We start from the raw sequence: 26,111 nt of genomic DNA, 5'->3' as shown, positions 1-26,111 counted from the left end.
GGTTGGGGATAAGGGAGTGGAAGGAAGAAGGGAGTGAAGAATAGTGTTGTCCTACCCCAAAAATAAAAAAATATGATGGAAGACCAGAAGTGATCACAGCTAAACAGGAATGCTTTAAAAGTCCTGTGCTGAATTTCATCTATATTTTAAAAGAAACACAAACTAGGTATAATAGAGTCATAGCTTTAAGTACAATCTTTGCCTTCTGTTGTACAATTTATATGGAAGGGTTCGTTTTGTTTGGTGTTTGTTAAGTTTAGAATAAATGGTTAAAAAGAGAGGGAAAGTCTGGGGTAATAGAGAGGTGAGGAAGGGTCTAATCTGGGGAAGGGGGTGACTGTCTCAGTGGGGAGAAGGGAATGTATAAGAGAGATGTGGTGGAAGTACAAGTAAGAGTTGGAAACTAATTGCATATGGGGGATGAGCGAGAGAGTGAGGAGCTGAGGATGGCGCTGAGGCTATAGCGACCCTGGCAGTGATAGGTGAGCTCAGAAGGAGGAAGGCAAAGAGAAGGAACTGGAGTTTCGCAGTCTCTGGGGAACTCAGTGTGAAAAGCAGCTGGTGATGAATGACTGGAGAGAGGTCAGAGAGTTGGCCTTGGGAAGGAGAAGGGCTGTCTTTCCAACAGAGAGGAGCGTGAAGGTGGATATCAAGGGGAAGTGCTAATATGAGAGGGGTTCAGGATGTGAAGGAGTTGTCCATGGATGGCCTCAAAGTATGAAGCAAGGTCTTCAGTGGAGAAGGTCTCAAGAGAAGAGAAGGTTTGGAGCAGCCAATGGTGTTATTTTTTAGTTATGTCTGATTCTTCATGACCCCATTTGTGGTTTTCTTGGCAAAGATATTGGAGTGCTTTGCCATTTCCTTCTTCAGTCCATTTTACAGATGAGGAAATGGAGACAAAGTAGGTTAAGTGACTTGCCCAGGGTCACACAGCTAGTAAGTGTTTGAGGTCAGATTTGAACTCAGGTCTTCCTGATTCCCTCTATCCGCTGTACCACCTAGCTGCTCTGGTCAATGGTGTAGAGAGCTGATTAAGGGCAGAGTGGAAAGATGGCCTTGCTGCAGTGAGGGCCCAATTGAGATTAGATAATATAAATGTATAGTGGATATAATCACAGGGTTCCATAACTTCCTCCATTTCTCTTCAACAGCTAAAGGGTAGGAGGAGAAGAGGTCAATGGGGCCAGGGGGGTACTTCATGGTCAGGACTGGGCAGGGAGTGGCCAGCCTTGTGGCACTGGAGCCTCTGGGAGCCTGGGGTGAGGGTGGGGGTTGGAGAAGTGCAGAAGGCACCTCAGAGAGTCAGGAGGCTGAACCCAGCAGCAGGCATGGTATAAAAGTCTGTGCTCCCCAGAGCCGTGACCAGTGGCTTCCTCCTCCTCCTCTCTCACAAGTTCAGAGATGGAGGGGTCACTTCCCTCCACCAGGTTCCTATCATTCTTGGCCCCAGTAACCACTTCCTTTTTTGTCGGTTGGTGAGAATCAGGTCGATAATGACAGTTCTGCTTAGAGACAGCCGTGCTTCTCTGTACCTGGGTGACTGTAATTGGAAAGAGAATCCCTGTGGTGTCCTAGAATCAGAAGGTCACAGCTTCCCTATGTTTTCCATAAAACATGCGGGGTGACCTGCCCCCAGGTAAAATCCTCTGTGAGGGGGGGTTCTGAAGACTCTTGCTCTCTCCTTAGGCATATCTTGCTCAAAAGGCTCACAGCTGGGTTTTAGGTCCATCCACCTGGGGGTGAAGTTAACTCAAACTGCCCCATGTCTGTTTCTTTGGCCTTTTTTGTAGCCTCAGCCCTTAGTGAAGTGCCTGACCCACAGTAGGCACTAAGTCAATATTTGCTGGTTCACAGTTGGGGGAGTGAGTATCACAGCATCCTGGCCCCCCATCCTGTACAAATTCTTCATCACTGTCCGACTCCCACATTCTTCTCCATCCTTGCCAGCAGACTGCCTCAATCCACTTCTCTCTTCTTCCCACCCAAAACTCAATACCCACAGGCCATATTTTTCTCCCATCCATAAGCATATCCAAATATGTTAATGGGTCTGCGATCTCATTGATCTAGGCATTCCTTTCAGTGATGCTGATTGTAACTCCTTCATACCTGCCCTTCTTGGGTGACTCTTGCCCAGGTCCTCTCCTAAATGCCCTAGAAAGGGTCCATTTACTGTGACAATAGCCTTCCCTTCTTTCTCACTTCTAAATCTGCCTAACAGTAGTACCATTTAACACATATCTCTCTATCCTGGCAATAAAAATAACATCAGAAACTACTAAACGCTTGATAGAAATCTAAGTACCTTATGCCCATAGAATCTGACCCACTAATTTGTCAGCAGGGTTCTTCCAAAGGATTTTTTTTACATTTGATGAATACTTTTATTTATTTATTTTTAACATTCATTTTTTAACATTTTGAGTTCTAAATTCTCTCCCTCCCTCCAGCTCCTCCCCCACTTATTGAAAAGGCAAACAATATGATGTCAATTATACATGTAGAGTCACGCAAACCATATTTCCATATTAGCCGTGTTGCAACAACAACCAAAAAAAAAGGTCTGTTTCGTTCTGTGCTCAGAGTTCATCAGTCCTTTCTCTGGAGGTGGAGAGCAGGCCAGGAGTCTGGTGTGGCCAGTCCTTGAGGAAGCCATGCCGACTCTTTACAAGACCCACATTCTGCTGGTGATGTCCACGGATGGTCTCAGCACATGAAGTGAAACTGTCCTCGAAAACCTGAAAATGACATTCAGTAAGTGTTATTGACTAACCAGACATTTAGTTATTATTGGAACATGGCTGGGTAAAAAGGTGGTGAGGTCTGGGGGTGGGGGGTGCGGATCCAAAAGTGGAACATTAAAATGAGTGGAAATCGAATGTTTATTATACGTATTTTTGCTTTATGGAGAGTTACCACAAAATGGATTTTGTCCTTGTGATGAAGGAGTGGCACACATTCCTCCCTGGGCTGTTGGGAGGACATAACGAGACGATAAATGTCAGTTATTATTACTCTCCCCATTTGACAGATGAGGGAACTAAACTTCAGAGTTAGGCAATCCCAGAAGCAAGGAGTTGGAAGGGATTTCAGAGGCCGCCTAGTCCAACCCATCCTTGACCAAGAATCTTTTCTTCATTGCCTCCCAGGAGTGATCGAGGTTTTACTCAAAGACCTCTGGAGAGAGGAATCCAAGCAATGTAATAATTAATAATAATAATGGCCGTTAGCATTTACATGCCACTCTATGACTTGCAAAGAACTTTAGCAGGATGATCTCATTTGACCCTCACAACAACACTGGGAGATCAGTGCTGTTATAATCCCCATTTTACAGATGAGGAAACTGAGGTTAAGTGGCGGCGTGCTCAGTGTCACACAGCAGAAGTATCTGAAGCTGGATTTCCTCTCCAGTCTTCCTGACTCCAGGTTCAGCATGTTAACCACTGAGCCACCAACCTCTTCTGCTTATGGACAGCTTTCATTGTTAGAAAGCTCTTCCTTACCTCAAACCTTAATCTGTCTCTCTGTGATTTCTGCCCCCACGATTCCTCATTCTGACCTCTTGACCCCAACAGAACAGGTCTAATGCTCTTCCAAGGGAGTGTCTTTCAAACAATGAAGGCTGCTAGAGGGGGCCCTTCCGCTCAGTTCTGAGTCTTCTCTCTGCTGGGCTACCCATCCCCAGTGCTTTGTAGAAATTGGGCATCTCCCCTCTGACGGCAAAGGAAATGAGGTGATTCTGGCATCACCTGTTCTTGATAAAGCAGTGATGACTCTTTGTGATTACTGCTTCCCCTACTGCATTTTTACTTACCATCCCTTTACTAGTATGTTCCAGATTTTTGTCAAGAATGAAATCTAGCAGACCAGCCTATAGTTTGCAGAATCTAACCTCTTCCCCACCCTCCACTTCAACTTAAAAAAAAAAAATTGGGACCACATTTTCCCTTTTCCAGTCCCAGGGTATCTCTAGCTCTCTCCTCTTTCAAAGGTCACCTATTATGCTTCAGTAATCAAATCTGCTTGTTTCTTCAATACCCCACAATGTCTGAGTCTGGTGGTTTGAATTCTATAAGGGCAGCTACATAGTGGCTGGTGGTCTCCTCTCTTGTCTTGGGGCTGCCATTCACAAGATCAGAGAATTTCTGAGGCAGAAGAGATCCCAAAGATCATCTAGGTCAAACCATTCCTCTCAAAGAATTCATTTTGGCCCTGACGTTCTCACTCTGAAAACCATTCTTCTTGGGAAAGGAAATCAAGAACATGAGAGCTGAGCAGCCCCACCTTTATAGGAAATGCCTTCTTCTATTCACTCCAAACACTTCCTAGCCGTGTGACCATAAGCAAGTCACATTATCTCTGCCTACTTCAATTTACTCATCTGTAAAATGGGGACAATAGTGGCCCCTACCTCCCCGGGTTGTGGTGAAGATTAAATGGGATCATATTCATAAAGTGCTAAACACAGTGCCTTTCGAGCACACAGTATGGCTTAATAAATGCTTGCTTCCTTCCTCTGTCCCTGAGGACAGGACCAACTTGCATTTTGTACTGGCAAAAACAATAGATACTGCTCGATACTAGCAGAAACACAAACATGGCATACTCTCTATGGGTCACTGCAAGATTCTCCTCTTGGGGCAGCTAGGTGGCGCAGTGAATAGAGCACCGGCCCTGGAGTTGGGGGGATCTGAGTTCAAATTTGACATCAGACAATTGACATACTAGCTGTGTGACCTTGGGCAAGTCACTTAACCCCAATTGCCCTGCCTTCTGCCCTCAAAAAAAAAGACAAAACAAACAAACAAACAAAAAAAGATTCTCCTCTCTTTCCATCCTTGCTCAAAGCAAAATCCACAATCCTTTGTCATCTTCTGGGTGGCTCTCTTGGTTAACCCCATGACTATGAAAAACTGCCTGTTTGATAAGAAATAAGTCTGATGAAATCCTCACGCCTTGTTTCACCATGTTGCTGAACTCTTGACGTTTTCTTCCATTTCCCTGCCTGTCTTTCTCCCTGGCCCCACTTGAGGACCAAGGAGCCAGAAGCAGCCATGAGTAGACAGGAAGAAATCCAGTAATCTAATGGAATGCAGACTTGTTGCACCTGGCCAATATTCTCTGATTTCTTCCCTCGACCTCCTTGGTTCTCTCAAGCTTTTGTTTTGAGTCCTTAGGTTCTAACCTAGTTCCTGGAACAGAGTAAGTATTTAATGAGAGCTCATTGATTGGTGGAACATCGATTTGGAGCTAGAGGCCTTAGAAGCCCCTAAGTCCAACCCCTTCCTTTTACAAATGACGAAATGGAGATACAAAGGCCTTAGCCATTATGAGGCCAGCTTCTCAAAAGTCTCTCCTCAGTCCTTCATACAATGGCTCATGAAACTATGTGATCCCAAAGAGGCAAAAGAATGAAAAGGACCCACATGTACAAAAATACTTCTAGGAGCTCTTTTTGTGGTGGTAAAGAATTGGAAAGTGAAAGGGAGCTCATCAGTTGTGGAATGGATGAATGAGTTGTAGCCTATGATTGTGATGGAAGATTATTAGGATACAAGATTGAAGGGCAGAATGGTTTAAAAAAAAAACCCGAAAAGACCTCTATGAACTGATTCGAAGTGAAGTGAGCAGAACCAGGAAAACGATTTATATACTAACAATATTCTAAAGACTGAGCACTTGAAAAGACTTAAGAAATGATCCTTGCAATGAGCAATCACAACTTCAGAGTATCGGCAGTGAGGTGTGCTATCCATTTCCTTATAACAGGGTGACAGACCCGGGGTACAGAGTGAGACATACATGTTTTGGGCACAGGCAATGTCAGGAATTTGTTTTGTTTGGTTATAAGGATTTTATTTTTCTTTTGTTCCAAAGCAGGGAAGAAGGAGGTAAAAGGGAGAGAGAAGAGATTTTTGTACTTTGAAAAAAGTGTTTAATTTAATTGTTAAGAAAGAAATTGGCTGCATGCTTCTCTGGAGTCAGAAGACCAGAGTTTGAATCTTAGCCCTGCCATTTACAGGGTTGCCTGTTTGATCCAAGGCAGTGCATTCAGCACACGGAATGAGCATTGGCCCTAAGCTGTTGGATGACTGGAAGAGGAAGAGAAATGAGAGTGAGCCTGTGCAAACTCTCAGCTGTGACTAGCTGGAAAAGGTTTCAAGAGAGTGGGGTGGGGGAGGTGCAAAGAGGAAGCCCCCCCCAGATGCCAGGTGGAGTCTCTGATGTGAACTAAAACCACTAAGGAAGCCAACCTGCGGGAAATGAACTCTGCAGGATGTGTGACCCTCGACAAATAGAAAGTGAAAGACGCATCACTTTCCCTCAGAGAATTCTAGGAAAGAGAAGAAAGTGGTTTCAGGGCTAGAGAGTCAGACTTTGAACTAGAAAGGAAACTCTGCAGAAGCACTGGGGAGAAATGAAAGCTATTGAGGAGGCTGCCCCCAGCTCCACAACTGACCCAGGGCTTGAAGGGGGGACAGAGAGCCTTGAGTTGTCCTCTCTCCCTCCAATGACCTCCAGAAAGGTCTGGAAGGGGGAAAGGGTGTCAGAGCTGGGAGGAACCTCAGAACAGGGGATGTCAGAGCTGGGAGGAGGCTTAGAACAGGGGATGTCAGAGCTGGGAGGGGCCTCAGAACAGGGGATGTCAGGGATGGGAGGGGCCTCAGAACAGGGGATGTCAGAGCTGGGAGGGGCCTTAGAACAGGGGGATGTCAGGATTGGGAGGGGCCTTAGAACAGGGGATGTCAGGGCTGGAAGGGGCCTTAGAACCTAGAATGTCAGGGCTGGGAGGGACCTTAGAACAGGGAATGTCAGAACTTGACAGGCCTTGTGGAGTAGGTAGAGCACAAGGAAAAAAACCAGGAAGACCTGGTTTTAAATCCCCCCCCCCCCACATCATTTACTTGCTGTGTGATCTTGGGCGAGAAATCTAACCTCTTTTGGTCTCAGTTTCCTCATTTGTAAAATGAGGCAGGTGATGATCCCTTTAAAGATCACCTAGCACAGTTTTTATGAGCTCATCTGTGCAAATCTGTTTGGCAGACCTTGAAAGTTTACATAAATGTGAGCTATCATTATCAAATAAATACATGTAACAGTTGTCTAAATTAAGAGGGTGGTAGCTCCCAGGAGTGAGGAGGGACTCATCTTACTGGTCAAAGTGAGGGAGGTGAAATCCTCCTTGCTCCCCTTGGTCCCTTCCAGGTTCACCCTCTCCCTCCATCCATGATCTCTCCTCCTTTGAGGCCTATCCAATCCCCATCTCCCACCTAATCTAAATCCTAGCACCTGTTACCCACCCAGAACCCAGGTCACTCCCCTTCCTTCCTCAATGAGCTCCCTACCTGGCTCACAATTTTTCTCTCCTCTTGATTTCTCCCCTCATACCAGGTGACTTTGATATGCATATTAACCCTCCCTCAAACACCCTAACCACTCAGTTCCTCCTTCTGCTCACTTCCTATAAGCTTCTTTTCCACTTCCCTCAGTCACACACAAAGATGGTCAAACCCTGCATTTGCCCTCACCTGCAAACGCACCACTTCCATGTTCAAGAATTCTGAAATCCCCTTATCCACCCAACAATCACTCTTCTTCCTGCCCTCACCAAATCCTATTTTTCATCTACACTGTGACCTCTGATCTTCCTACCCTTCAGTTCTCTCTCCCCTGCACTAACCCTTCTCTCTACTTTTCCCTATCTTGACCCCTTGGTGATTCAATTCAACTTTACCCTGTTGTCCCTTTTTAAATCCCTAGCCCCCTTATCACAGATTATGCCCAGTCAAATCTCTGCTTTGGGTTGCTCCCACCCCCCCCCTCCCCCACTTTCCTTCCTGTGCATGTGTTGCTGAACTGGAGAAAATGATGTAATCATTCTGGTTGGGTCCACTATAAATTTATGTTACATAACTTTAACTGGGCAATCACTACTGCTAGGCAATCCTGCTCCCCTATCAATCTTCTATCCCATTCTCCACAGTGGCTCTTCCAAACCTTGTCATCCCTCCTCAAATCTATGGTTCCACCTCCCCTCACTCTTTATTGACCGAGTGATTGGTAAGACCATGTACAGAATGTTGTGTTCAGTTCAAAAAGCCTCATCTCAGGAAGAACATTGGTAAAGTAAAGAAGAGAAGAAGTAGGGGGGACAAGTACCCAAAGGGCTATCCAGCAGAAAGATTAGCCTTGTTCTGCTTAGTCCCAGTGGGCAGAACTGGGAGAAATGGGCAGAAATTGCAGAGAGGTGGACTTTGGTGAGACCCAGAAAACTTTCTCATGATGAGAGCTGCTGAAAATGATCTGGGCTGTGCAGAAGATGGAGGACTAGTGATCAGGGGCTCCTCCGATGGGGGCTCCTCCAATGAGCAGTGCCCACTGGTGGTCCTTCCAGCTGCAACCATCCGTGCCTCTCCATCCATCCTCATCATGCAGTCTTGAGAAAGAAATCATGGGTCATTTGAGATTCTTGTTTATTTGTGTGGCTTCAGGATAAACTGGAAATGACGGTATATGGAGAGAGGAAACGTATGGAAGTCATTAACCAAAGAAGGGGCCCAGGCCAAGAGCAGGGACAGATCGAGAAGGATTTAGATAAATGCATGGATGGCAGATGTCTAACAGGTCATTAAGGGAGACCAAGAGGTTGGGATGATCCCTAACCTCTGATGTCAATTATGTCCTTCCTGAAAAAAAAAAATCCCTGTCGCTCCTCTCAGAGACAGAAACTGAACAGGGCAGTGCCAACAGCATGGGGTTTTCAGTCAATGACTAGAGGGCTGCACTTGAGTTAAGAAAACGTGGGTTCAAATTCTTCTTCTAACACTTACTAGTTTTGTGACCCAGGAAAGTTACTGGACCTCAATTTCCTCATCTGTAAAGAGTAGATAATCCCACCCAATGCCCTTATCTTCCAGAGCTGCTTTAGGGATAAATGAGATCCTGTATACAGAGGACTTTTCAAATGTAGAGCCCACTATGGTCACTTATTTATTGTTCAGTCATTTTTCAGTCTTGTCTGACTCTTTGTGACCCCATTTGGGGTTTTCTTGGTAGAGATACTAGAGCAGGTTGTCATTTCCTTCTCCATCTCATTTTACAGATGAGGAAACTGAGGCAAATAAGGTGAAGTGACTAGCCCAGGGTCACACAGCTAGTAAGTGTCTGAGGCTGAATTTGAACTCAGGGCTTCTTGACTCCAGGCACAGTGGTCTTTCTGCTGTGTCAGCTAGATGCCTCTATGGTAATGTCTGTTACTTATCATCCCAGCTCAGCTATTTACCTTGCTATGTGTGGACCAATCAGATGATATCTCTGGACATCTATTTCCTCTTTGGTAAAATGAAGGTCAAGATGAACTCTGAAGTCCTTTCCAATTCGAAATCTTTGGTTGAGATTCCTAAATTTCTTGGGCTAGAGGGGTTCTCTACAGAGAGTTGACTTCAGTGAGCATGACTGATGTTTCTTGATGCAGCCAGAGAAGGATTGGCTTTGAATGAATGGATGAGTGAATGAGTGAGTGAGTGAGTGAATGAATGAATGATAAAATATTTATTAAACACTTATGTTCCAGGCACCATGCTAAGTGCTAGAACTACAGTCCAGCAAAGCAGTCCCTTCCCTCACGTAACTTGCATTCTAATGATGGAAGACAACTTATAGAGGGGGTGGTATCCAGGGAAGAATGTTTGGGTCTGGGAAGTCATGATGATAGATGGCCAGTGGAGCCACAGGGCAAATAATAGACTCAAATCTTTCCAGGAATGGCAATTGATTTGATTTCCCTTTTTTGAAAATTATTATTATTTTAAAAGTTTATTGATCTCTTTTATTTTCATATCCAAGGGAAAGTCCTTCATCCTCTGCTTAAAGACTATTCATTGGAGGAGCCCCCATCAGAGGAGCCCCTGAACACTAGTCCTCCATCTGCTTAAAGACTTCCAGGGACAGGGCATCCACTTCATTTCCAAGAGAAGTGACATAGAATAGCGGTCATAAAACTAGCCTTGGAGCCGAGAAGAGCTGTGTTCAAGTCTTACCTCTGACACATCCTGGCTGTAGGACTCTGGGCAAGTCACAACCTCTCTGTGCTCTAGGCTACTCTCTAAGGCTATAAATTGCAGAGAGAGTGCCGGCCTGCCTTGATACAGGGAGAGTCCTTATCTGAGAATTCCCTGTGTCAGTGAAGTAACATCAGTAAAAACCCCAGGACCAGGTCCTGTTCCTATGTGGATGTGTATATGGACGTGGACATATGCACATAGCCATATATACCATATTTCATTTCTGTATTATTATATACTATCATATCAAATGATAAATAATATATTATTCAATATACAAAATATTCTTCCATGGATATATCCCCACATGTGTTGTATGAATTGCTATACATGTGTGTTGACATATGCATTGTGTATTATACACACGTTTGTGCATATATATTGGCACCCCACTTTCCCAGAAACAATGAATACAAAATAAGAGAAAGAGGGAGAAAAGCACATTAGCAAAATTAGCCAACTCATTGGCCAAGCCTGGGAGGGTATGTTCCAGACCCATAGCATCTCACCTCAGCTAAGAAGACTATTGATTTCGTTTGATTAGAAGCATCTCCCAACTTCCGGTGTTTTCAGTAGGTCAGCCAGCAGGCACCGTCACTCTGATTCTGGCCCATGGTGGCCCACGTGCCCTACGTCAGTGACCAAGTCATCGCTAGAAAGGGGCTGGAGAGGAGAGTCTGCCCTCTCCACAGCTCCACACTTCTTGATGCTACTTTCTTCCCTGCTTCTCATCAGGGAAGGGGAGGGGAAGGAATGCTGTGTAATATGATTTGGAGGCAGGGGACCTGGGCTGAAATCTCAGCTCTGTGTCACTTTAGGCAGGTCATGTCTCCTCTGGGACTCAGTTTCTTACCCATAAAATGAGGCAGATGAGATGGCCCCTGAGGTCCTCCCAGCCATGAGCCCAATCTTGTTGGTCATAGGCCTTGGATGTCTTGGGAGTGACAGTCAGGAAAGAGGGGTTCAGATACAGCTCAGCCACTTGTGTGACTTTGGGGGATTCCTCTGACCTCTCTGGGATTCTTCTTTGTCTGAGAAAGTGTTTGAGCAGAAAGTCTGAAGAGACGTGTGTGTGTGTTTGTGTGGTGGTAGGGTCAAGTATGGGTTGGAAGAGAGAGCCTCAGAGGTCCCTCCCAGCTCTGGGATTCTGGGATCCCTGCCCTGTCTCCCTCCCAGAGCTGTCTGTGGTCAGGATCCAATGAGATAATGGATGCAAAGCACTTTGGAAATAAGTGGGAAAACATACCCATAGTCCTTTGTGAAGATTTCGATCTTTTAGCAGAGAAGATGCTGCAGACCCTACTAGAGAGCCGTGGGACCCTAGCAAAGTCACTTATCCACAGAATGGGGCTGTCATACCTTAATATGCTGTGGAAGAAGGTACTTTGGCCTGGGTTCAAATCCTGGTTCTGATACTTACTAGCTGTGTGACACGGGGCAAGCAACCAAACTGCTGTCCTCCTTGGTTCCCCATCTGCACTACACAGACAATAATATTGCCAGCTCACTCCTCTGTCAAAGGAGGGAAGGGTCAGCTCCATGTCTAGGACCCTGTTCTCACAGGGAAAGCTTTTGGTCAACCTTAAAGGTAATAGGGAGCCCCTCATACTCCTTGAGCAGAGGAGTGACAGGGTCAGACCAGCATTTCAGGAAAATAACACCTCAGCATCTGTGTAGATGACAGATTTGCACAGGGGGAGACTGGAGGCAGGGGCATCTCTTAGTAAGCCCCTGCAAGCATACCCATGAGAAAAGACAGAGGCCTGAGTGAGGAGAGTGGCGGTACGTGTAGGGAGAAGGGCTAGAAGGGACAGCAGTGCTCTAGGCAGAAATGAGGAAATCCAGAAGAGGAGGGTTTGGGGTTACTTCACCCCCCAGGGCCTCAGTTTCCTCATCTGGAAAATGGGGTGGTTGGACTAGGCAGCCTGTGAGGTCTCTAAATCTTATGACCCAATAAAGAGCTACGTTCATGACAACCTGGGAGATTGGGAATGCAAAATCGGTTACTGATATTTTATAGGTGTCGGTAGTCAAGTGACTTTCTCAAGATCACACAACTAGTAAGTGGCAGGCATTGAAAGCCTGGTCCCCAAACAAGCCCTGTGCTCTATTTCCTGCACTGAGCTCCCTGCGCAGGCCCAGCCTGTCAGTGTGTCAGTAACACCCTTCCCACCCCACATACACATTTCTCCTGCTCCCCCCTCCCATCACATAAGTTAAGGCTCACAAGGTTTCTTCCTGCGAGTATGGAGGCAGAGCAGATTGGGGGCTGATGAGCTGATTGTGCCTGGGGCCCTGACAGCCTCCACGCCTCCACGGGGAGGGATCCCAGGTCACGGCCATTTGCGTTCACTCTAGACTGAGCCAAACCAGCTGGCACCTCCTCTGTCTTTAAGAACCAGATGCTTGGAGAAATGGAGAGAGTCAGGACCCTGGGGCCTTGTGCAAAGCCAGCCGGCCGGGGAGAATTGTACAGCCTGCTGGCTACCCCTCGCGCATTCCTCTGGCCTGGGTCCATCCTCCAGGTCAGCTCGCTCCAGCGAGGGCAGGCGAGAAGGGGACCACCTGTACGGATAGGCAAATGGCAGTCCTGGGTCACACAAGAGATCAGCCTTAATCTTTGTAAATGTGTTAGTAGCTGATGCATCGGCCCTCCCAGGGAACAGAACGCCTCGGCCTAGCTAGAACACTCCCAGAGCCTCCCCTCTCCAGCCCAGCCTCCCCACGGCTGCCAAGGCGATCTTCCCAAAGCACAGGTCTGACCGTATTCCTCAACTCGACTGCTCAAGAAGCTTCCATGGCTCCCTCTTACCCCTAGGATGCTCTGTTGGGCATTAAGAGCCCTTCCCAGTCTGGTTCTTGCATGTCTTTCCAGACTGATCTCACATCACCACCATATGCTATGTTCCAGCCAAACTGCCTCACTTCCTCTTATCTGTGCACATCTCTCATCTCCGTGTCTTTGCACAGGCTGTGTCCCCTGCCTGGCATGCTGTTTTCCTTCTCATTTCTATCTCTTAGAGTTCCTGGTTCTTTTCAAAGGCTTACCCTAAGTGCTGCCTCTTACATAAGGTCTTTCTTGTTTCTGCTAATCCTTTGGGCTTCTCACTACCCGCTGAAATCACTTCGGGTTTACTGTGTATGTATTTATCTGAGTACAAGTTTTCTTTCCTGGTAGAATTCTTGTCTCAGTGCTCCCAGAGCCTAATACAATGCTCGACATTTGATTTATTTCTTTTTTGTTCTGGACCTATCATTTCATTGGTGAAAGGAGGTCCCAGTGTGGTACTCAGCTCCCTCTACCAATTCAGACTGTCAGCACCTCCCCAACCTTAGACAACTTTACTGAGAGGTTAGGTGACTTGTCCAGAGTCACGCAGCTAGGCTATTTCACTGGTGGAACTTGAACTCATTGCTTTGGCTTTGAGACTGACTCACTGCCCATGTCACCAGTCCGCTATATCTAAATAGTAGGACTATAGTAAGCAGATCAGAGACTCCCGTCACAAGTGAATGGTGGGGATTGTTTTATAATCTGCAAAGCATTGAAGGGTCATGGGAGCAAAACCTCAGAGGCCATTTAGTCTAGCCTCCCCAAGTCCCATATCAATAGAGCAAGCAACAAGCATTTATTGAACACCGACTGGGATGAATTGCTAAGGACAAGGACAAAACGGTCCCTGCCCTCAAGAAGCTTCCGTGCTAACGGAGGACCAGGTTGACATAGAAAACAGGGAAAAACATACAAAATGAATGCCAGGGAGTTTGGGGAGGGAGGATGCCAGCCAGTATGGGGCAAGGGGTGGGGGAGGTCAGGGAAGGCTCCGTATAGAAGGTGCTGCTCAAAATGACACTTGAAAGAAATTAGGGGTTTCAGAAAGAGGCAGCAGGGAGAAGGGCATGCATCCCTGGCGGGGGGCACAGCCAGTGAAAAGGAGTGGAGATGGGAAGTGGAGTGTTCTGGTTGCAACCCAGTGTGACCAGACCATGGTGTTTCTGGAAGAGAGCTAAGGCTCAGCAAGAAGACCAGAAGTGTAGGAGAGACCAGGGGCAGGAGAGATCAGTGGAGTTATGGGCATGGGGGGGTTGTTTTAGGAAAATCACTGTGGAGAAGATAGATTAATAGGGGCAGCGACATGGCACAGTGAATAGAGCACCGGCCCTGGCATCAGGAGGACCTGAGTTCAGATTCGGCCTCAGACGCTTCACACTTACTAGCTGTGTGACCTTGGGCAAGTCACTTAACCGCAATTGCCCTACACTCAAAAAAAAAAGAAGATAAATTAATATGGTGGAAGACTTGAGGCAGGGGGCCCAGACAGACTGTCCAGGTGAGGGGGGAAGGGAGAAAGGGTGGGAGGTCTAAATATCAACAATTGGCAACTGACTGGACATGGAAGGGAAGGATGAGGTGTCCAGGGTAACCCTGGGGGTGCAAACCTGTAAAAGTGGAGAATGGGGAAACCGAGGCACAGGTAATCACGATGGTGATTGCTAGAATTTATAAAATGTTTGAAGATTTGCAAAGTGTGCGTGCGTGCGTGTGTGTGTGTGTGTGTGTGTGTGTGTGTGTGTGTAATATGATTCTCCCCATTTTACAGATGAGGAAAGTGAGGCCCAGAGAGACCAGGGCAAAGCTGACCCAGTTAGCAAGTGGGAGAGCCAAGATTAAACCTAGGGCCTTCGGCTCCAGAGAGGGCTATCTGGGGTGTTTGGGCCCAACCTGAAATGCCGGAGTGATGGAGGAACTTCCCCCCACTGATACTGAGAAGGCTCGTGGGCTCTGTCTGAACATGTGCTCCTGTTCACAGCCAATAGCCTGCTTGTTCGGCTGGTGGCTGCCGTGTGGTAGCACATGCAAATGGTCTTGGTTGAGTTGGGGACAGAGTCACTTCACTGTGCTTTATTCTTTGGTTCCTGAGGTCAATTGTCAAGTCTCTGTCTCTGACTCCATAATAACTCAACCTCTTCCTATGTGCTCAGAAACCCTAAAGCATCCAGGGAATAAAAAGAAGCTGAGCAGAGACAAAGCTGCCCTTTGGGCATTGTTTCTGGCCCCCTAAGCGGGGTCCATGAGAGGGGGTGCTGGAGGGATCCCAGATCTAGGGGGAACCTTTGAGGCCAATTAGTCCAAGCTTTACACATCAGGAAACAGAGGCCCAAGGCCCTTCAGGGACCTGCCCGAGCTCAAAGCTGGAGGAAGCATCACAGGAAGGACTTGAACCCGGGCTGCTGACTCTAGGGCCTGGGCTGTTTCCACTGTACCAGCCCCCAGGACTGTCTGGAATCTGGGCTGGGGGCGGGTGGGGTCTCAAGCGCCAGACAGTGGGGAGCTTAGGGGCTGAGAACCCCTAGGGCCTGGCCCAGGCTCCATCTCAGCTGCCTGTGGTTTGGCCAGGGATCTCCGGGCCTGTGGGAAGGATGGGGATCAGACCTCCTCCGGGCCTGGCCCAGGCTCAGCTGTCTCTTCCCAGTCTTGCTCCAGCCACAGCAGGGAAATCGGGAGGCTGACGTGAGGGGCTGACCTCACCGGGTAGCTCTCTCTCTTCCCGGGAACCTGGGGTCACCAGCTGCTGCTGCCGGGAAGGAAGTGAGAGGTTCTTGTGTGAAGAAATGGGACCCCTTGGGGATAGGGTGTCCAAGCAGCCTGCAACACGTGTCAGAGGCAGCTTGGCTTGGGAGGACACAGAAAGGGAGCTGCCCCTGATGGAAGAAACCCTCCTGGGTGACCCTCTCTGAACCTCACTTTCCTCACCTTTAAAATGGGGTGAATCATCCTTGTCCTGACGTACCTCCGGGAGGTGTGAGGAAGGAACCTTAGAGTGACAGAGTAATGTGGCCCATGTGAACCAAGTATTATTAGTATAAAGGCTAAAGTGAGATGGTTCCTGCCCTCAAGGTGCTTACATTCTAGTGCGGGGAGAACATACATAGCCAGGAGAGTAGTGATCAGGGAAGGGAGTAGCTGGGAAATGATATAGAGATGAGAGACAGAGAGAGAGAGACAGAGAGAGAGACAGAGAGAGAGAGACAGAGAGAGAGAGACAGAGAGAGAGACAGAGAGAGAGACAGAGAGAGAGACAGAGAGACAGAGAGAGACAGAGAGAGAGAGAGAGAGAGAGAGACAGAGACAAAGAGAGAGACAGGGAGACAGAGGGAGATGGAGACAGAGAAAGAGACAGACAGAGAGACAGAGACAGAAAAAGACAGAGAGACAAAGACAGAGAGACAGAGGTAGAGAAATAGATGATAGATGAATAGACAGACAGATGATAGATGGATAGATGGATAGGCAGGCAATAGCTAGATAACTAGATGAATGGATGGATGAATAGATGAGAGACAGAGGCAGAGCCAGCCGGCCACAGATGGGGACATAATAGCTCGAATTTCTACATCACTGTAAGGCTTGCAAAGCATTTCACAAATATCACCTCATCTGAGCCTCACGACAACCTGGGGGGGCAGGTGTTAGTATTATACCTATTTTTATAGACGAAGAAACCGACAGCAGTTAAGCCCAAGGTCACACAGCTAATGTCTGAATCAGCATTCGAACTCAGCTCTTCCTGATTTCAAGTTCTGAGCTCCCTCTGTTCTCCCACCCATCCGCCCTAAAATAGACCTTGATAAAGGTGTAGACATTGGTATTGATGATATGGAAGTGCTACAAAGATGGGATCATAGCTGCAGAGCTAAAGTGCCCTCAGAAACCATCTAGCCCGGCCCTTGCATTTTACAGGGGAGGAAACTGAGACCCAGGAAAAGGAAGTGACTTGTCCAAAGTCACACATCCAATAAGTGACAGACCCAATATTCAAATTCACTTCCTCTAATACAAGAGCCAACACTCTCCCCTCTGTAATACACTATGAATGAAACTGTGTGACACTGTGGGGAGAGGCCTGCCACCATAATCAAGGAACCCCGGGTTCAAGTCCCTCCTCTGACATGCTGTCTTCATGATAACAGCCCCTCCTTCCTAGGGTTGTTGTGATGATTAAATGAGATGAATTTGTAAAGCACTTAGCACAGAGTAGGTGCTATGTAAGCTTGGCACACAGTAGGTACTGTGTAAAAAAGTCAGCGATTATCATTATTACCTAAACTTTCAGGGCCCCAGCCCCCAACTCTCTAAGATGAGACCTGGCAGAGAAAATACAATTCTGTATTGGTAGAGGACGCTTTCTACACAGGAAACTCCTAATGTTCATGAGATCACAGGCTGGGTCCAAAAGAAATAATTAGAGCTGTAAGAGAGGCACCTTTAAGGGAGCTGGCCATTCTCACCCTGGCTCTGTGGGAGCGTCAGACAGTTTGAGAGATCAGATAGTTTTTCTATTAGATATTATGGGTGTGAGAATGTGTGTGTATATGTGTGTGTGCACACATAGGTATATGCACATATATGTATGTGTGTGCATGCACATATGTGTGTATATGTACATACGTGTGTGAGATACGGTGTCCCAAAAGTCTAAGTGCAACTTCAAGCTATCTAAAGCTATTGAAGCTTAAAATACACTAAGATTTTTGGGACACCCTGTACATGTGTGTGCATGCACACATTAAACCAATGAATCAGCGTTTATTCAATGACACCATGCTAGAGTGACTGACCTGAAGGAACTCACACGTTATTATTCATCAGTGTGGTGTAGTATAAGGAGTGCTGGGTTTGGAGTCAAAGGTCCTGGATTCAAATCCTGGTTCAACCATCCATGTGTCCTTGGGCAAATCACTTAACTTCTTGTATCTCAGTTTCCCCATCTGTAAAATGTTGGCCTTGATGACCCCTAAGGTCCCTCCCAACTTCATGTCTATGACCCCAAGTGTTGTGCTGCATTGAGTTATAAGACATCCAGGCCAGGGATATGGGAAGGGTAGAATGCCAGGGGCCAGATAGGTATTGGCATTTATCGGCTGAGCTGCCGATAAACCCACTAGCTATTGAGAGAAGGCTGTTGGAAGGTAGATGAATGAAGCCTGAGCCTTAGCTAAGACATCTCAAGGAGACTGATTCTACAAGTGTGGAGTGGATCGCCAACAGCTTTTGCAAGCTCCCTGTGTGAGCTTGGGGTAGCCCCTGTACCTCAGTTTCCCCCTCTGTAAAGCAGAGTCGGTCTCATTAATTTCAAAGGGCCTTTCCAGCTCTGAACCACCTGCAATTCTATGGAATCCAAGCTTCTTCTCCATGAGGAAATGGATGAATTTAGAGTTAGCTAGTGGTGGTGTGATGTCAGCTGGGATGACTTCTCAGCCCTCTGAGAATTCTGGGGCATGCAGCCCTCACCGGTGTTATTGATTCTGAACAAAAACATGAAGGAAAAAAGGCGTTTCAGGGAGACAGCTTTCCGGGCACCCGTTCTAAGCACCCTCCCCCCAGTTCTGACAGTCCCTGCTCCAAGAACCCTCCTATCCTCAGAGGTCTCTAGAATTGGGGCTGAGCTGGATCTCCAATCCTGCACATACCCAAAGGCTGGCCAGGGGTTAATTGGATAGTTTGGGAGCTGAGGACAACGTGTGAGCTAAGTACAAAACCATCAGTCAAGAGAAAAAAATGTGAGGCATTTTTCTAATTCCAATCGGCTCATTCCCAGCTCCTCCTCAGACAGGCAGGAGATCAAAGGCACGGGGAGCCGGCTGCTGTCCTGCTCAGCCGCCTCAGCGGCCTGTTTAACGGGCCTCCCTCTTCCTCTTCCTCTTCCTCCTCAGAGGACCCTGCTATCCATGGCTCAGCCCTGAAAGAACGCGGACATTCTGGGTTTTGTCTTCTCTATGGATTCTATTCAAGCTGGAAAGAACCCAGAACCATAGAGATTTTTTTTTGCCCTTTTTTTGGGGAGGGCAGTTGGGGTTAAGTGACTTGCCCAAGGTCACACGGCTGAGGCCAGATTTGAACTCAGGTCCTCCTGACTCCAGGGCCGGTGCTCTATTCACTGTGCCACCTAGCCAACCCAAATAAATTGATTTTTTTGTTTGTTTGTTTTTGGAGAGGGGAAAGTAGGGCAGTTGAGGTTAAGTGACTCGCCCAAGATCACAAGGCTAGTTTTTTTGTGTGTCTGAGGCTGGATTTGAACTCAGGTCCTCCTGACTCCAGGGCCAGTGCTCTATTTACTGTGCCATGTAGCTGCCCCCATAGAGATTATTGAGTCCACAGGATGTCAGTTTACAATAAAAGACCTGGGAATGTCAGAGCTAGGGGAGGGGGGAAGCTTAGAAGAAAGAACATCAGAGTTGGGAAGGAGCTTAGAACAAGGAATATCAGAATGGGGGGGGGGAGTTTAGAACAGAGAATATTAGAGCTGGGAGGGAGCTTAGAACTAGGAACGTCAGAGCCAGGGGAGGAGGGGAGCTTAGAACAGAGAAGGACCTTAGAACAGAGAATGCCATTGCTGGTAAGGGGCTTAGAACAAGGAAGGTCAGGGCTGGGAGGGGATTTAGCAGGGAGATCCTAAACTATTTACACTGAAAGGACCTTTGACCCCACCCTGTCAGCTAAGGAGGAGACCCAGGTGTGGGCTTCCTGGCTTTTACATTCCTCTTGTTTTGATCCTACTCCCTAATCCTGGCCCAGCCATGGTTCAACTAGAATAAGCTGATCTGATTTTTTGTAATCAAATCTGTGGCCTGTTAAATAAGGCCATGAAGTGTGAGGGTGGAAGGGGCAGGGGAAGCATTTCTATTCCCTGATGCCAGGGGTGGGTGTAGCCCCAGGCCTTAGGGAGGTGGTGCCTAGGCATGGGGGCATCATTGACCAGAGGAGCTCTATGTGCCTCTAGTCCAGAGGGAAGATCCAAAGACACTCTAGCATGGTGGTCCCATCCCCTTCCCAGATGCTTGATGCCTGAAATCAGAGAATGTCAGCATCAGGAGCAACCTTAGGGACCATTCTCTCATTTGACAAATGAGGAAACTGAGGCACCAAGAAGGAGCTGTGGTTCACCCCAGGCCACACAGGCAGCAACAAAGCCTCCTGGCACCCAACCTGAGGCTCCCGACCCAGACTAGACTGAAGCTCTCAGGCTTGTTTGGGGAGCGAAGCCATATATACAAGTGAAATTTAACACAGGACTGGGCAGGAAATGATGACTGACACCCAGGACATAATCTAGGAGAGGGGAAAGTGGAGAGCAGCCAACTGTGGGGCTGTAAGCAGCCCCTGGGCCTGGAGGATGAAGGAGCCAGGATGTTTAACTCCAACCTTCCTCCCAAGTCTGCTCAGAGCAGACCAGCCCTGCCTCCCCGCCTCTATCTGCCTCCCAAGATGAAAACGTTTAAACTCAGGCTGGTATGCCCATGGAAAAGAACTGGAGGAAGATTCAGGATCCTCCTCCTTCCCCTCCCCCTCCTCCCTTTTTTCCCTTCCTCCTCCTCCTCTTTTCAGCATTCTCTTTCTACTCCGAGGGAATATTTTTAAGAAGTATCCTCTCAGAGTGATACTATGAGGGGAAACGTGCAATCTGGAAGCAAGCTCTGTGGAGAATCTGAGGGTCTAAGAGCTGGGTGGGCCCCCAGAGACAGACCGCCATCTCCCACCCCTACATTTTTCAGAGAGGTGGCAGGGTATAGTGAATAGGGAGCTGGAGTCAGGAAGATCTGGACTTGAATCCCACTGACGTCACCCTGCTCAAATCACTTAATTTCTTCAGGGTTCAGTTTCTTCATCTGTAAGCTGACTTGAGGGTCCATCCATACCTACTTTCTCAGCAACTCTAGAGTTAAGCCTGAGGGAATGTGTTTCCTGATTTTGTCACTTATGAGCCCCTACCAGTATACTTTCCGTTGATTTTCAGGCAGGCTAAATTTACTTTTAGGTAGGGTATTTACTAAACAGGCAAAGCAAAAACAGGGGAAAAAAATCTTCCCTCAAAAAAAAACAAAAACCTGATGGGGCATCTAGGTGCCACAGTGAATAGAGCACCAGCCCTAGAGTCAGGAAGACCTGAGTTCAAGTCCAGCCTCAGACACTTAACACTTACTAGCCCATGTGACCTTGGGCAAGTCACTAAACCCCAATTGCCTTGCCTCCCCCCTCCAAAAAGAAAAAAAACACCTGATAGTGCACACTCTCCCTGTATATGCAGGAATAAATCAACAAGCAAAATTATTAAGCACCTCCTATATGCCAGACATCAAGTACTGGGACACAAAGACAAAAACAAAACAGTTCCTGACATCAAGGAACTTACATCCTAATGAGGGAGGGGACATGAATACAGATATAAATATATTCCTTTTATACAATGGTAGCCACCACCTGCAAGCTGGTAAAGGAGACCTGGTTCGAGTCTCACCTCTCTCCTCTCTCCTCCCTCCTCCTCGAGAAGACTCGAGGGTGGAGGACCAAACTCCTCCCAATGCCGTCCTTTACAGACCAGCCCACTTTGCTTCTGCAGCTCTGCCTGGAGCAAGGCGCCCCCTCACGCCACCTCTGCATTCTCTTCCCAGCCTCCCTCTTTCCGGCTTCCTTATATGTGCCATCTCCCTAATTCATTTGTAAGCTCTTGGAGGGCAGGGAGTGTCTTTTTTTTTCTTATCTGTATCCCTAGCACTTAGCACAGTACCTGGTACACAGTAGGTGATTTATAAATGCTTATTGAATTGAATTTAAAATATGACTCTGGATAACTCGCTGACCCTCTCAGAACCCTAGACAACTCTACGGCTGGGTTTGATTGGAGTTGCCAATCAGCATCAGTGGAGGAACTTTCCATGCTGGAAGTACCCTATCCAGTGACATCACAGGTTTGTGCCTAATCGCAATCATGAGGTTAGTTCATGTTTCCATAGCATTTATGGCTTATAAACTGTTTTCTTAGAGTAAGCCTTCTTCTTCTGTGTCTTTTGTGCCCAGGACTTCCTCTTGAAACATAAGAAATTGGCTGACTACAGCCTGACATTACCCTGGCTTTGTGCAGGATAAATGTTATTGAGTTGAATCCAGTCCCCTAATTATGGTGCCCCCAAACTAAGTGAAGCATCTGGTAGGCAGGGAATGCTGAAAGCCACGTCATAGAGCCAGAGAGTGCAAGAACTGGAAGGGCCTTAGAAAAGGGGATGTCAGGGCTGGGAGGGGCCTTAGAATAGGGGATGTCAGTGCTGGGAGGGGCCTTACAACAGGGGATGTCAGAGCTGGGAGGGGCCTTAGAACAGGGGATGTCAGAGCTGGGAGGGGCCTTAGAACATAGAATGTCAGGGCTGAACTGGAAAGAACCTTTGATATTATCTAGTCCAGTTCCCTCATTTATAGATAGAGAACATGGAGCTCAGTTAGATGATGTGGTCACAGTTGTAGCCAGAAGCCAGGCTCCACGCCCGAGGCTAGGGTTTCGGCTCAGATTTGGGACTTGGTGCAATGGTACGACTTCAAACAAGAAACTGCATCAAGCCCCTTTGTCATTTTCAGTAATATTCTTAAGCAATATGCGTTCCTTTAGCTACAAATTGAAGTCCATACACTTGTCCCCTACACATGTCCTATGCTTTCATTGTCCCATAAATATATGTGTATGCATGCTTAGCTTCAAGAGGATGGATGGGGAGAGGAAGTCTATACACCACATATACCCACTTGGACATCAGGGTGCCCATTTTCCTGATGCACAAGGATGTGTTCTAGGCTCTGGGTCACCTGACTCTCTTCATCACCGTTGTTGATTCCATATTAGTGAATCCTTCCTGAACCTCTACAATCAAGGCCAACTCAGAATATGTTCCTTTACCCTTGCCATCTTAGGGTCTAGATATGGTTCTCAGGCCTGCCTCAGTTGCTTCATCTGTCAAATGGGAAAAATAGCTGTTTACATAGGGTGGTTGTATAGATCAAGTGAGATAATCTAGGAGAAAGTACTTTGAAAGATGTAAAGGAAGGAATAGTTTGGCCCATTAGCTCCCATCAGCTCTGTTATCACCTGCAGGTAGGACTCTCAACCCCCTTTAGTCCTTCAGTACCCACTCTCAACTGGACAGCTCCATTTGGACATCATCTTGGCATCTCAGACTCAATGCCTTTCCAGACCGAAATCATTGCATGAGTTTTCCTCCAAACTTCCACCTGCCTGCTGAGGCACAACCATCCTTCTAGGCTCCCAGGCATGAAATCCTTAGAGATTCTGAACTGATTTACTCAAGGTCACACAAACAGGAAGTGTCAGAATTTGACCTTGAACTCAAGTTCTCCAAGTCCAAATCTAGAACTGTTTCCACTCTACAGCATGGTTCAACCACACTGACCACAAGAGCATTTTTTCAGTGAAATGGAGAAGTAGATGTCTGATGGTCTCCATCCATTTTTTGACATCCTCAGTACCCTTGTTTCTTTGCCATTCATTCATTCAACAAACACTTAATAACCACCTACTAGGTACAAAGCACAGTGCTAGGAGCTCATACTGGCCCCACTGTGGCAATATTCAGTCTTACTCATCCCTCATTTGGGCATGACTCAAAGCTTTTCATCTCTTTGAATTCCCCTTTCCAACCAAACACACCCATCCTGTGTCCCACGCTCAGCTAATATCTCTCCCCCCCCACACACTTACTGCTCCTTTGGCCCCAGAGAGACCCTTTGGCAAACTTTGAAACTAGGACCACAGAACTTAATTCAACTTTGACGTACATTTATTAAGCACCTACTATATACAAGGCCTTGTGCTCGGCACTAGAAAGAAAGAGATGACAAATTATATTCACTGAACTCAAGAAACTCTAACCAGATCTCAGAGATTAAGGGGAGTTTAGTGGTTGACTCTTTCAACTTACCATCTCAACTTGGACCCCTTAGTAGGGAAGGGAACAAGTCTTTATTAAGCACCTAAAATACGTCAGGCACGGTGCTAAGTGATTTATAAATATCACACCAATTGAACCTCACAACAACCCTGTGAGGGACCCCAGTAAGGGGTCATTCACCTACTGCTTGAATATGTCTATGGAGATAGAGCTCACGCCCTCTTGAAGTTGCCCATTCCATTTTTCAAACCACCCGGATTCTCGAAGACCTTCCTTATATTCAACTATAATTGACCTCTCCTTACTTTCTGCCTATAGTTCAGTCCTTTGGAACAATACTGAATACCTGTTCCTTCTTTCTACCAATGAATCCTTCAAATATTTGAAGGCATTGATTATGTCTAGACTAAACCATTTTCTCAAAGTAATGGACATGCTATTATTCAATACTCAAAGAATTCCAATAAGGAAGATTTTAAGAAAACGATTTTTCTTCCTCTCCTCACTCTTCTCTTCTTCTTCCCTCTCTTTCTCCAGGCTGAACATCCTCAGATTTCTATGGTGTTTACTAAAAAGTATATATGAAAATCTGGTCTTTGACCAATCTTCCAGACAAGAAAGCCCAGAATGTAACCATAAGATTGGTCTGATTGACAAGAGGGAGACACTCCATCTAGCATTTAAAGAGTCCATCACTTCAGGAGGGTTTAAGGGACAACTGGGGGCATGGAGTTGCACAGTCCAAACAGACATGGATACAGAAAGAAAAGCAGGCACTTGAGGGAGGGAGCAGTTTCAAGGAATGGTACCCTTGGCAGCACATATATGAGCTGGCTCAAAAGAGTCATTCTCTCAATCAAGAACCATTGTAGAGAAGAGCATACTGGGAGCTCATCTGGGCAACCTAAGCAGCAAAGATGCTGCACCCAAGGATAAGTTTTGGGGTGATTTGAAGAAAATAGAAACTACTGACCCTCCAATTATACAATTAATACCAGTTAGTTTCCCTAGCCACATAGAATTGTTTGTACCTCATCACCAGCCATCTTGTACTCATTCCGGTCATGGACACTGCATTTGTGAGAGAGTAGACGACAGGTTTATGGGGAGGGAATGTTTTGTAGATACTGTTTTTCAATTGTGCCACTTTAGTAAATACCTTTTAAAGAGCTAATTATGTCTACTTAAAGAGTTAATTGTTTCTACAGTCTGATTGCTAATAGTAATCATACTGATGGGGGCTCATGAGCTACAATATTAGAAATGTATCACACTGTAGAACCTGAGGTTCTGCTGAGGTAGCAGCCAATCTATAGGGGCCCAATTCTTCCTGTTGTTGCTGTTGTTAATTTATTTATTTTTAGTTTTCAAAATTCACTTCCAAAGTTTTAAATTTTCTCCTCCTCTCTCCCCTCTTCCTACCCAAGATGGCGTGAAATCTGATATAGGCTCTACATATACATTTCTATTAAACATTCCTATTTTCACATTAGTCGTGTTGTACAGGATAATTACAATGAATGGGAGAAACCATGAGAAAGAAAACAAAAAAAAAAAGAAAAAAGAAAATGGTCTGCTTCACTCTGCATTCAGACTCTGGATGTGGATGACTTTTTCCAATATGAGTCCTTTGGAATTGTTTTAGGTCCTTGCATTGCTGAGAAGGGCTAAGTCTATCAAAATCAGTGGCTGTTACTGTATACGATGTTCTCCTGGTTCTGCTCACTTCACTCAGCATTAGTTCATATAAGTCTTTCCAGGTTTTTCTGTAGTCCGACTGTTCAACATTTCTTACAGCACAATAGGATTCCATGACATTCATATACCACAACTTGTTAAACCATTCCCAATTGATGGGCTTCCCCTCAATTTCCAGTTCTTGGCCACCACAAAAAGAGCTGCAATAAATATTTTTGCACATGTGGGTCCTTTCCCCATTTTTATGATCTCTTTGGAATACAGCCCTAGAAGTATTGCTGGGTCAAAGGATATGCACATTTTATAGCCCTTTGGGCATAGTTTCAAATTGCTCTCCAGAATGTTTGAATCAGCTCACAGCTCCACCAACAATGAATTAGTGTTTCAACTTTCCATCATTTATAATTTTCCTGTTTTTTCATGTTAGCCAATCTGACAGGTGAGATGTGGTACCTCAGAGTGGTTTTGATTTACATCTCTCTAATCAATAGTGATTTAGAGCATTTTTTCATATGACTATAGATAACTTTAATTTCTTCCTCTGAAAACTGCCTGTTCATATCCTTTGACCATTTATCAATTGGGAAATGACTTGTATTCTTGTTAAGTTTG

At 46.4% G+C, this 26,111-nt stretch overlaps 1 long non-coding RNA gene across 1 annotated transcript in view; it reads left to right on the top strand.

Annotated features, from left to right (window-relative positions):
* The first annotated feature begins 2,467 nt into the window (after positions 1–2,467).
* LOC138156244 (uncharacterized) overlaps positions 2,468–26,111 on the top strand; it is a 34,542-nt gene continuing 10,898 nt past the window's right edge. The window contains exon 1 of the long non-coding RNA XR_011167102.1: positions 2,468–2,754. This is a non-coding gene — a long non-coding RNA (uncharacterized lncRNA). The remainder of the gene's footprint in view (positions 2,755–26,111) is intronic.

The sequence above is a fragment of the Petaurus breviceps genome, unplaced genomic scaffold, assembly GCF_028583685.1.
Source record: "Petaurus breviceps papuanus isolate PSGF00001 unplaced genomic scaffold, PetGlider_PUasm1.0 99, whole genome shotgun sequence".
NCBI lineage: Eukaryota > Metazoa > Chordata > Mammalia > Diprotodontia > Petauridae > Petaurus > Petaurus breviceps.
This window is presented reverse-complemented; position numbering and strand designations above follow the sequence as displayed.